Genomic DNA, 12,095 nt, shown 5'->3' with positions numbered 1-12,095 from the left:
GTGGGCATTTTACTTCCAACATCTATTATAGAGAGAGTATGTTGACTCTTCCTGGCTCAAAGGAATCAGGGGCCAAACCCCAACAGGCATCTACACAGTACTCTGCATCACAGAGTAGTTTGAAATTATTTATGAAACAGAGTTGTTAACTGCTGGGGCCTTTCACTGCCATTATTGTAGTCTCCGATCTTTAGGAGAACAATGCCAAATGGTGGTGGCAGTTACTTGATAGAGTTGTGATTTTAACATTTCATTATTAACGATAGCTGTAGGATGTGAGCATCCATCCACCACCTGTTCTTACCTCCTTCCATCTGGACTCAGACAAAGAGGGACATTAAAGAAGGTGAATCCTTCTTATGTTCTGGATCTGTTCTTCTTGTCTCCTTAAGCAGCATTTTGATCAAATATTACTACTCTCTACTGAGTCGTCAATTTTTTTTTGCTACGTTTTTCTTCTAAGCCATGTGAAAAACTCCAATCTTAAATAAATCATGTACTACCTGGATTTTATGGCCCTCTTTGCTCTCTCCATCTCTTTCTTTTCTTTCCTTGCTATGTCTGGGAAAGAGAAGTTCATACTTACTGTCTTGGCTTCATCAGTCATTCACTCCATGGCCCCTGTAGCCTTCTCTGAATGTGGTTCTATCTGTTTTGTTTGTTTTATTTTGAGACGGAGTCTTGCTCTATTGCCCAGGCTGTAGTGCAGTGGTGCGATCTCGGCTCACTGCAGGTTCTGCCTCCTGGGTTCAAGAGATTCTCCAGACAGCCTCCCCAGTAGCTGGAGTTACAGGCAGCCCCCACCACGCCTGGCTAATTTTTTGTATTCTTAGTAGAGACAGGGTTTCACCATTTTGACCAGACTGGTCTCAAACTCCTGACCTCAAGTGATCTGCCCACCTCGGCCTCCCAAAGTGCTGGGATTAAAGGCATAAGCCACCGTGGCCAGCCTGAATATGGTCACTATTGAGGACAGCCTAGGTCCTCTACATTTTCAAGAACCTACAAAATGTTTGAGTTCTAAAGAAAAATTGACTGACTCAAATACAGAAGAAAATAGAACATTTTAATTTGTAATAATTTCAAAGGGAAAAAGGTTAATGTCCTAATTTTTATAACATAAATTTAATATGGAATTAGGTGTATTTTAATGTTTGCTGCAATATGTGGTTGGATCTTCAGAAACCAGCATGTTCAGGATCTAGAAGAGTTTTAAATGACCCTGATAAAAGATCTAATTGCCAAATCCACTGGGCCATTTTTAATCCTTATTAAAAAATGAAGCAGCATTGGATAATGTTGACCATGCCCTCCTTTTTTCTCCCTTGGTTTCTGTCATATCATCATCTCCTAGTTTTTAACCAACCTCTTTGAATACTCCTGCTCAGTCTTCTCTGGAATTTTCTTCTACACCCAGAATTCCATCTTGGTTGTCTTTTCTTGTTATATGTTTTCCTTGACAATCTCATCCACATCCAGGTTCCATGCCCATTTATATTCTGAGCTCCATCACCATCTGCACTGGCAGTTCAACTTCAACTATCCCTGAAAGTCTGTTCCTCCTTTCATAGATCCTGAGTAAATGGCACACTATTAATTCAATGGCTTAATCCAGAAATCTGGGAGTCATTTTACATTCTTTTTTTCCCCTCTCCTCTTATAGTCAATCAATCACCAATTCCTGTCAATTCGATTCCTGCAATCTCTTACATCTGTCCACTTCTCTTCATCTCTTAACAGCACAACTCTGGGCCAAGCATGGTGGCTCACATCTGTAATTCTAGCACTCTGAAAGGTCAAGGCAGGAGGATTGCTTGAGCTCAGGAGTTCGAGAGCAGCCTGAGCAAAACAGCAAGACATCATCTCTCCAAAAAAATTTAAAAATTAGCCAAGTGCAGTGGCACGCACCTGTAGTCCCAGCTATTTAGATGGCTGATGCAGGAGGACTGCTTGAGTCCAGGAGGTCAAGGCTACAGAGAGCTTTAATCATGCCAATGCCCTCTAGCATGGGTGGCAGAGAGAGATCCTGTGTCAAAAACAAAAAAAATTCACAACTCTGATTTTGTCATTCCCATGCTTAATCTCTTCAGTGGCTCTCAATGGCCCTGGAACAAAGTCCAAAATCTGACCCTGACCCTCTCCATGAGCTGGCTGCTGCCTCCTCTCCAGCCTCATTTCCACCCATTCTTCCACTAGAGAGTACTTCTTTGAATCTCCAGATCATTTCCACGGCATACCACCACCTGCCACCATTACATTGTCTTTGCACTATGGGCCTCATCTTCTGCAATTCCCCATCACACTTTTAATTACTTGCTTAAGGTCCATTTTCCCCAGTAAAAAGAGTGCTTAATATTTGTTGGGTACTTTCTATGTGCCAGGAAGTTTTACATACATTATCTCATTTTAATCACGACAGTAACTATGAGGTAGGTTCTATTATTACTCCAATTTTAAAGATAAGGAAACTGAAGCATTGAGAAATTGAAGGCCACACAGCTAGTATAGAGTAAATTAAAACCGAAACCCAGGCAGTCTACATCCAGGGCCCATATCCTATCCACAATTAATATGGCTTCAGTGGCCAGGCGCCATGGCTCATGCCTGTAATCCCAGCACTTTGGGAGGCCGAGGTGGGCAGATCACCTGAGGTTGGGAATTCAAGACCAGCCTGACCAACATGGAGAAACCTTGTCTCTACTAAAAATACAAAATTAGCCTGGCATGGTGGCGCATGCCTGTAATCCCAGCTACTTGGGAGGGTGAGGCAGGATAATCGCTTGAACCGGGGAGGCAGAGGTTGTGGTGAGCCAAGATGGCACCATTGCACTCCAGCCTGGGTAAAAAGAGCAAAACTCTGTCTCAAAAAAAAAAAAAAAAAAAAAAAAAAAAAAAAATATATATATATATATATATGTATGTATATATATGTGTGTGTGTATATATATGTGTATACATATATATAGCTTCAGTGAAACAGTAAGGTCTACAAGGGGAGGGGCTGAATCTTGTGCCTCCAGAGCCTAACACAGGATTGGCACAGAATGGGGGCCAACATGAAATTGCTGAAATAATAAATACAATTCAATCCTTAGATTGGCATATAGGGTCCTCCACAATCTTACCCTGACCTACCTCTCCAGGCTCATATCCCAGTACACCTGTCCCTCCTTCCCCATGCCCTATCTTCTAGCCATATATGCAGTTCCAAGAATAGGCCATAGTGGTTCACACCTCTGACTTTTGTATATTCATAATTCACTCACTCACTCATCCATGTGTTCATTCACTCACTCATTATTCATTCATTTGCTAGACACCTATTGAATGCTAGGCGGACAGAAAAGTCCTATGATAGATAGATGCTATAGGAACACAGAATAGGGACATTTAAGGGGTTTGTACTAAGGAGTCAAGAACATCTCCCAGGAGAATTAACATTAAAAGTGAGCTTCATTTCCCTGGCATGTGCAAACCCTTATTCATCTTTTGGACTTCACTCAAATGTCTCTTCCAGGGCTCTCTCCATGGCAGAACTTGCAGACATTGTGTTGCGTGTGACCTCCCCCATCAGACTACCAGATCGTCTTAGCCTCTTGGTGTGTATCATGTCAGTACAGTGTGTTCCTGGCACAGAGGAGGTACCCAATAAAGAACTGATGAATGACCAAATAAAATAATGCTCCTTTTTGTGAAAACACTCCATTTTAACTCATTGTACATATCTTTGCACTTACCCAAAACCATGGAATTGGGGCTTCTGTTCATGTACAGAATAGATAAATTTTTAACATATAAATGAGAGAGATTAGGGAACACCTAGCACTACTATATCATTTTATTTTAGACATGGATATATAAATTATGTAAAATAGCAATGTAAACATATACTCACACACTCATATACTTTTGTCAATTCAGTGACTAATAACTTGAAGAAATAAGAATTCCCACAATAAGGCACATTCTCCTGAAAGCTTTGGGAACTATGGAGAATACTACATAACAGAATGCTAGTATATTTTCTGAAAGAGAAGATGATCGTGATGACTTCCTCATCAATGAAAAATAACTTTTTCATTATTAGAAATGAGCCCCAAAGGTTAGGCTGCTAATGTGCTTTTGTATACGTGTGCAAATAAATGCCATAAATAACACTGTAGACTAACATCAAAGCACACTTCTGTCTCACTGCTCTTCTTTTTGGGGTTGACATTTGAAGAGGTTCTTTGAAAATTATAATGAGATACAAACTTACTCCAACGTCCCCTTCTCTACTAATACATGAAGGGCTGCTGTGACTGGCTTTCAGTGGACCAAAGGTCTTATAGGAGTTGCTTAGGGAGAAGCCTCACATTCTGCAATACTGCTTCTGTTTGAATGTGTAAACCTGAGCTACCTCTCCCTCCATTCTCTCCTGCCCTCCCCAACTCTCTCCCTCTAGATAGGTTTCTAATCTGTACAGTGAGTAGCTGGAACTATAGCAGGAGTCAGTAAACTTTTTTGGTAAAGGTCAAGATAGTAAATATTTTCAGCTTTGGACCACATGGTCTGTGTTGCAACTATTTAACTCTGTTATTATAGTGCGAAAGCAGCCACACAGAATATGTAAACAACGGGTACGGCTGTTTCCCAATAAAAATGGGCATGTCTATTTTTCAATAAAAATTTATTTACGAAAACAGATTTGGCCAGTAGATCATAGTTACAGACTCCTGGACTAGAAATATTCTAGGATCCCTGTTAGCTTTTCTCTGCCTTAGTATTCAATTTTCATGAGCCTGTGAGAGTTCACAATTGGCAGACAGCTGGAAAAAAAGAGAAGCAGACTTTGAAGAATCATTGGCTGTGTGAAATTACTATATTTGACTTATCTTTTCACTTGGAGTCTTTTAACTTTGTAGCATAATGCCCCTATTATATTTAGCAATTAGAGTGCCATCACAAAGTAAAATGTAAAACCATTATTCCCTGAAAAGAGAAAAGGCTGTGGTATGAAATGATGCATGTGAGGAGTGTGGGTGATAATTTACTCATATAATCATTTCTATTTCAGTTCTATGGCAAGTATTTCTGGAGATGCTCAGATGGCAAGGAGATCTTTAAGATGTGCATGCCATAATTAACCTTTTTATGTGCTCTGATAGAAATATCAATAGTCTTTTCTCCTTTAGCACTTTTAACTTTACTTATGGTCTACAGAAATGATTTGAAGAATAATCATTATAAGGGAAATAAGCCTTTATATCTTGGGTTTAAAACAAAATATGTATATTCTTCCTATTATTTTTACTTTATGGCTAAGTTCTAGACACTGAACATCTGCATTTCTTTTTCCCTCCTTGCAAAGGGAACTAGACCAGCCAGTGCTTCTGTAGAGTGTAGATCCATGATGTATGAAGTGTAGTCTCTGGACTAGCAGCATCAGTATTTGCATCAGCATCTACTGGAAACTTCTTAAAGATGCAAATTCTCCAGCGCCATCCCAGACCTACTAAATAAGAAACTCTAGGAGTGGGCCCAGCAGTCTGTTTTAGCAAGCCCTCCAGGTGATTCTAATGCCCACTAGAGTTTAAGAACCACTGGTATAGATTACATTTTTACCTCATAGAAGCACAAGTTAAAGGGAAGACCTGGCCTCATATAAACAGCAGAATAACTGTACAGCCTGGACATTCAGAAGGCACAGAATATAGGCAATAAGCCTATAACTACATTATAATCAGAAAAAGGGGCTGAGAAAGAAAAACAATGGGAAGAAGGGAGACATAGAACTTGAACAAGTAGGAGCAACTGGAAAACCCAGGGTTCCATTTGCAGCTGTGGCTACAACCCTCTGTGATTTAATGGGTGAAGACTGTGCTAGGTGAAGGGAAACAGAAATGAAGAGAACAGTCTCTCCATCCGCAGAGAATTCACAGTATTAGGGTGGAAAAGGAAAAAAAATGGCTCCCTTGAGAATTTACAATAGACCTAATATTTTAAGTCAAAGGAGGCTGGGCGCTGTGGCTCATTCCTGTAACCACAGCATTTTGGGAGGCCAAGACAGGAGAATCACTTGAGCCTAGAGGAGTTCTGGACCAGCCTGGGCAACAGGGCAAAACAATGTCTCTAAAAAAAAAAAAATACAAAAATTAGCTGGTCTTGGTGGTGTGTGCCTGTGGTCCCAGCTGCTTGGGAGGCTGAGGTGGGAGGACAGCTTGAGTGCAGCAGGTTGAAGTTGCAGTGAGCCATCATGTCGCCACTGCACTCCAGCCTGGGAGACACCGTGAGACCCTGACTCAAAAGAAAAAAGGATCCAACAGAGAGAGGTTGGACATCAGGAGTCATAGAGGCAAGATGAAGAGAACAAAGAAAATAGAGGATATGAGGATAAACAGAGTGAGTATTAAAAATTTTATTTGTACTAGAACATAGAACATTTAGGAAATTTGTTCTTTTAATTCCTCCAATTACTAAAAGGTGAGCTCTGCTTTGATTTGGAGATAAAAATCCCTGACTTTCTTTATTCTTTTATTGCTTCACTGCACAGAACCACAGGAGAATTGCAACCAAAAGCCTTTCATTTCCTCATGATGCTTATCGCTAGCAAATAGCCATAGTAACACACTGACATAAACCATTAAGCTATGTATGGGTTGGTGCTATTTAAAGAATGTTTGCTTCCCCACCCAACCCCATTCTTATGTTGAAATCCTAACCCACAATGTGATGGTATTAGGAGACATGGCCTTTGAGAGGTGATTAGGCTATGAGGGTAAGAGCCCTCATGAAGGGGATTAGTGTCCTTATAAATAAGAGACCCCAGATAATTCATTTGCCCCTTCCACCATGTAAGGGTGAGAATACAGCCATCTATAAACCAGGCAACAGGCCCTCACCAGACACTGAATCTGCTGGTGCCTTGATGTTGTCCTTCCCAGCCTCCAGAACTGTAAGAAATAAATTTCTGTTGTTTTTAAGCCACCCAGTGTATGGTATTCTGTTATAGCAGCCTTAATGAACTAGAAAAGAAGAAGAAGAAGAAGAAGAAAAAACAAAACAAAACAGGAACAACGTGTTCTTATGGTAACACAACCTGGTCATTTTTCAAGTCCTACCACAGAATATCAATCTTGGAGCCTCATCATAAAATCATTTTTGGGTTCCTAAGGAGAATGTTATAGGTAAGACCATGCTACTAAAAAAATAACACCAAATCAAAGATCATAGTGTTTTCTGGAAGATTTTTAGAAGTCATCTTTTCAAAACAGTCTCAAATGTTTTACAAAATGACTTCACTGTTTTAGTAAAACATATATATATATGTGTATATATATTTTTTTTTAAATTCAAACAATACAGAAAAGCACAAAGAAACAAGTAAATAATTTCCCAAAGTAAAGATTACTAACATTTGGTGAATAGAATCCACAAATACAAATAGAAAGCTAGACAATGAGGAACGGTTTCACAGAGAGAGATCATATGGTACATGCTACTTTTTAAAACAAAATTTTTATTTTTTAATAATTTTAGGTTTATGGAAAGGTTGCAAAGATAACAGAGTGTTCTATACCCTTCAACTGACTTCCTCTATTGCTAACGTCTTACATTACTATGGTACATTCATTACAACTAAGAAACCAATACTGGTACATTACTATTAACTAAATTCCAGACTCTTTTTAAATTTCACCAGTTTTTCTACTAATGTCCTCTTTCTGTCCCAAGATCCACATTGCATTTAGTTGTCAGGTATTCTATTAGGGCTCTCCAAAGAGACAGAACCAATAGGATAAATGGGTATATGCATAGAGAGAGAGAGACAGGAGTTAATTCTAAACTTAAGAGTCATGTGACTATTAGGCATACCATTTTAGAAGAAATTGGAAATAGAGTTACAACCAGAGCAGCACAAGTAGTTAAGAAAGCTCAGAACACCAAAGTACCAGTTCAGCCCAGGAAAACAACAAATGTCAACAAACAACTGAAACCTACTGCTTCTGTGAAACAGTACAGATGGAAATGTTGGTTCCAAACGGTCCTTCTCCCGTACCTGAGGATGCCTCCATGAAAGAAGAGAACATCTGCCAAGCTTTTTCTGATGCCTTGGTCTGCAAAATTGAGGATATTGATAATGAAGATTGGAATAACTCTCAGCTCTGCAGTGACTACGTTAAGGATATCTATCAGTACCTCAGGCAGCTGGAGATTTTGCAGTTCATAAATCCACATTTCTTAGATGGATGAGATATAAATGGACATAAGCGTACCATCCTGGTAGACTGGCTGGTGCAAATCCCCTCCAAGTTTAGGCTTCTTCAGGAGACTCTGTATGTGTGTGTTGCCACGATGGATTGATTTTTACTGGTTCAGCCAGTTTCCCATAGGAAGCTTCAACTAGTTTGGATTACTGCTCTGTTCTTGGCTTCCAAGTATGAGGAGATGTTTTCTCCAAATATTGAAGGCTTTGTTTACATCACAGACAATGCTTATACTATTTCCCAAATCCAAGAAATGGAAACTAATTTTGAAAGAGCCGAAATTTGAGTTGGGTGGACCCTTGCCACTTCTTAAGGCAAGCATCACAAGCCGGAAAGGCTGATGTTGAACAGAACACTTTAGCCAAATATTTGATGGAGCTGACTCTCATTGACTACGATATGATGCATTATCATCCTTCTAAGGCAGCAGCAGCTGCTTCCTGCTTGTCTCAGAAGGTTCTGGGCCAAGGAAAATGGAACTTAAAGCAGCAGTGTTATACAGGATACACAGAGAATGAAGGATTGGAAGTCATGCAGCACATGGCCAAAAATGTGCTGCAAGTAAATGAAAACTTAACTAAATTCATCGCCATCAGGAATAAGTATGCAAACAGCAAATTCCTGAAGATCAGCACAATCTCTCAACTGAACTCAAAAACCATCAAAGACCTTGCCTCCCCTCTGATGGGAGGGTCCTAGGCTGCAGTGGCCCCTGGGGATGTGTGCTTTATTTGCGCACTTTTTCTTACTGGTTTAGAACTCTTCATTTTATACATAGTTCTCTGGGCTGTTTCATGAAACCTCTTCTCAGACCAATTTTCTAAATGTATATTGAGGAAAAATAAAGCTACTGGTTTTTCTTAAGGTAAAAAAAAAAAAAAAAAGAAGAAGAAGAAAACAGAATATACCCATGTATCCTACTAGAGAGATCCTAAAAGAGATTTATTATAAGGAATTGGCTCATGCAATTACGGAGGCTGAGAAATCCCAAGATCTGCAGTTGGCAGGCTGGAGACCCAGGGAAGTTGACATGTATTTCCAATCTGAAACTTAGCAGGCCGGAGACTAAAAAAACAGCCAATGTTTCAGTTTCAAGTCCAAAAGCCAGAAAGGAACTGGTGTCCCATCTCAAAGCAGTCAGGCGGGAGGAGTTCCCCCTTAGTGAGTCTTTTTGTTTTATTCATGTTGTCTTCAAAGGATAGGATGAGGCCCACCCATATTATGGAAGGCAGTTTGCTTTACTCAGTCTACCTATTCAAATATTAACCTCATCAAGAAACATTGTCACAGACACAGAAGATTAATGTTTAACCAAATGTCTGGGTACCCCATGGCCTAGCTAAACTGACAAAAAATTAACCATCCCAAGTGTACATGCTATTTTCAATCTGTTATGTTAATATAGTTTCTGATTTGCCAGATCATGCCGTGTCACCCTCCACTTTAAATGTGCAAGCAGATAGCTCTCTAGATGCCCTATACTTCTGTCTCCACCAGTTCAGCTGGAAGCTTTCCAAGAGTCAATTTGGGTGTTTGAACCCAAACTTTTTTTAATTATATAATTTAAATAAATGTTAAGAAAACTGACAAAATATAAATGCAAAAAGAACACATTTTTGTTTCCATAAAAACTAGGTTGAGTATGTTAGAAAAACTGGATAAATACAGAGTGATTAAAAATTTGCTTTCAGGGTGGGTGCAGTGACTCATGCCTGTAATCCCAGCATTTCGGGAGGCCAAGGCAGGAGGACTGCTTGAGCCCAGAAGTTTGAGATCAGCCTGGGCAACACAGCGAGACTCCTCAATTTTTTTTTTTTTAAGTTTGCTTTCAAAATAGGTGTGAGCATGAAACATAGGGGCCGGGGGAATCTAGGAGGATTCTACACTCAGTTCCTTTCCAAGTGTCTTTCAATTCTTGTTTTGTTTTTTAAAAATTGAAACTGAAAATCTTAGAGCATGGTAATTCATGCAAAAAAGATGGTGAGGGGGAATTCCAATCAGGGGACCACTCTCAAAGAAAAGATCTTGGCCCCAAATTAAGAGACTGGCAAATGGCAAATGACTATATATAATTTATGTTAAATATGCCATTGGGGAATATATTACTCTGTTTTCACATTGCTAATAAAGACATAGCCAAGACTGGGTAATTTACAAAGGAAAGAGGTTTAATTGACTCACAGTTTCACATGACTGGGGAGGCATCACAATCATGGTGGAAGGCAAAGGAGGAGCTAAATCGTGTCTTACACAGCAGCAGACAAGAAAGCTTGTGCAGGGGAACTCTCATTTATAAAACCATCAGATCTCGTGAGACTTATTCACTACCATGAGAACAGTGTGAGGGAACAGCTCCCATGATTCAGTTATCTCCACCTGGCCCCACCCTTGACACATGGGGATTATTACAATTCAAGGTGAGATTTGGGTGAGGGACACAGCCAAACCATATCAGGGAAGATGAAAAAGTTCTGGTGATGGAAAGTGGTGATGATTGCACAACAATGTGAATGTAAGTAACCCCATGGAACTGTATACTTTAAAATGGTTAAAATGGTTAATTGTGTGTTACACATAAATTATCACAATAAAAATATGCAAAGTAACTGTATTTTTTCATATTCCTTGTTTCAACAAATACTTTATTAATGAAAATTTTTGCATTCACTAAGCAGGCTTATTCTGTAGTAAGTTTATTTTTTATTTTAGTTTAATAGAAGAAAAGGACACCAACATGAAGCTGAATGAATTTCAGGTAAATGATTCCCTTTTGAGATTTTAAGAGATTTTAATTCTCTAACATTGCTCTAAATTTAATAGGAAAGACATGAAAACCTGTAAGAGGTTACAGCAGTGGTTCTCAATCTATGGCAGTGCCAGTTCCCTAGGGTGCATCTAGAAATGCATGGACATGTTTTTGATTGTCACAATTATGAGGATCCTGGCATTCTCCAGAGACGTCAAACATCTTATTACGTACCTGACAGACCTGACCTCAAAACATACCCAACCCAAATGTCAATAGCTCCCCCAGTGACAAACATTGGGGAAGACTCAATGTATGTTTTATTTTTATTTTTTTCTAATAAAATCCAATCTGAAATTCAAAAGTTTATTAGAATAAAAATACATGTACATTACAATTATTTCACATAATTTGTAAATTTTACCACCATTCATTTTTAAATGATTTTAAAGTTCGTACTGTAAATATCTGCACATTTGTAAACAAATCTTAAATTACCAAATTTGCAATGTATCTATTAGATATTGAATATGAAAATTTAGGATTGGCAACTGATAGTTATATCCTACTGTGCTTACTATTTCTATGACATTTTAGAGGGGAAAAAGATTAATTCATTTTAAGTGAAAAATATATAATATTTCACAAATTTGTGTATCATCCTGTGTGTGCAGGAGCTATACTAGTCTTCTCTGTATCATTCCAATTTTAGTATATATGCTGCAAAACCAATCAACATATTTTAAAAATTATATTTCAAATTTTTATAATATCTGACAACTTCCTTATGAAAATTAATAAAAGAGACATCATTTCACTTTATTCCTCCTCTCACCCTCTTCCAAATGCATTTTGTTACTTATATTATTCTCCATAATGTCCGGGTTTTTAACATTTACATGTTGTTCTGAAACCGTAATTCAAACCACTGTTTACTCTTCATTTCTATTTTAAATAATTTGGTGCCCATCATCTAACTTTTCTGTGCCTGGCTTCTCCATTTCTATACTCTTTGATTCATCTACTTAGTTGCCTAGATTTTATTAATAAGAGTTTTAAATTTACTTATTTTTATTCTATAAAAGGCTCATGGATTCTTATTT

At 38.6% G+C, this 12,095-nt stretch overlaps 2 pseudogenes; one reads left to right on the top strand and one right to left on the bottom strand.

The window, feature by feature from the left end:
• Window positions 1-7,743: 7,743 nt before the first annotated feature.
• On the top strand, window positions 7,744-8,945 carry LOC126949953 (G2/mitotic-specific cyclin-B2-like; annotated as a pseudogene).
• Window positions 8,946-11,618: 2,673 nt separating this feature from the next.
• LOC126951752 (uncharacterized) lies at window positions 11,619-11,731 on the bottom strand (annotated as a pseudogene).
• Window positions 11,732-12,095: the final 364 nt, after the last annotated feature.

Source organism: Macaca thibetana, chromosome 3 (genome assembly GCF_024542745.1).
Source record: "Macaca thibetana thibetana isolate TM-01 chromosome 3, ASM2454274v1, whole genome shotgun sequence".
NCBI lineage: Eukaryota > Metazoa > Chordata > Mammalia > Primates > Cercopithecidae > Macaca > Macaca thibetana.
Note: the sequence above shows the minus strand (reverse complement) of the source record. Positions and strands in the feature narration are given on the sequence as shown.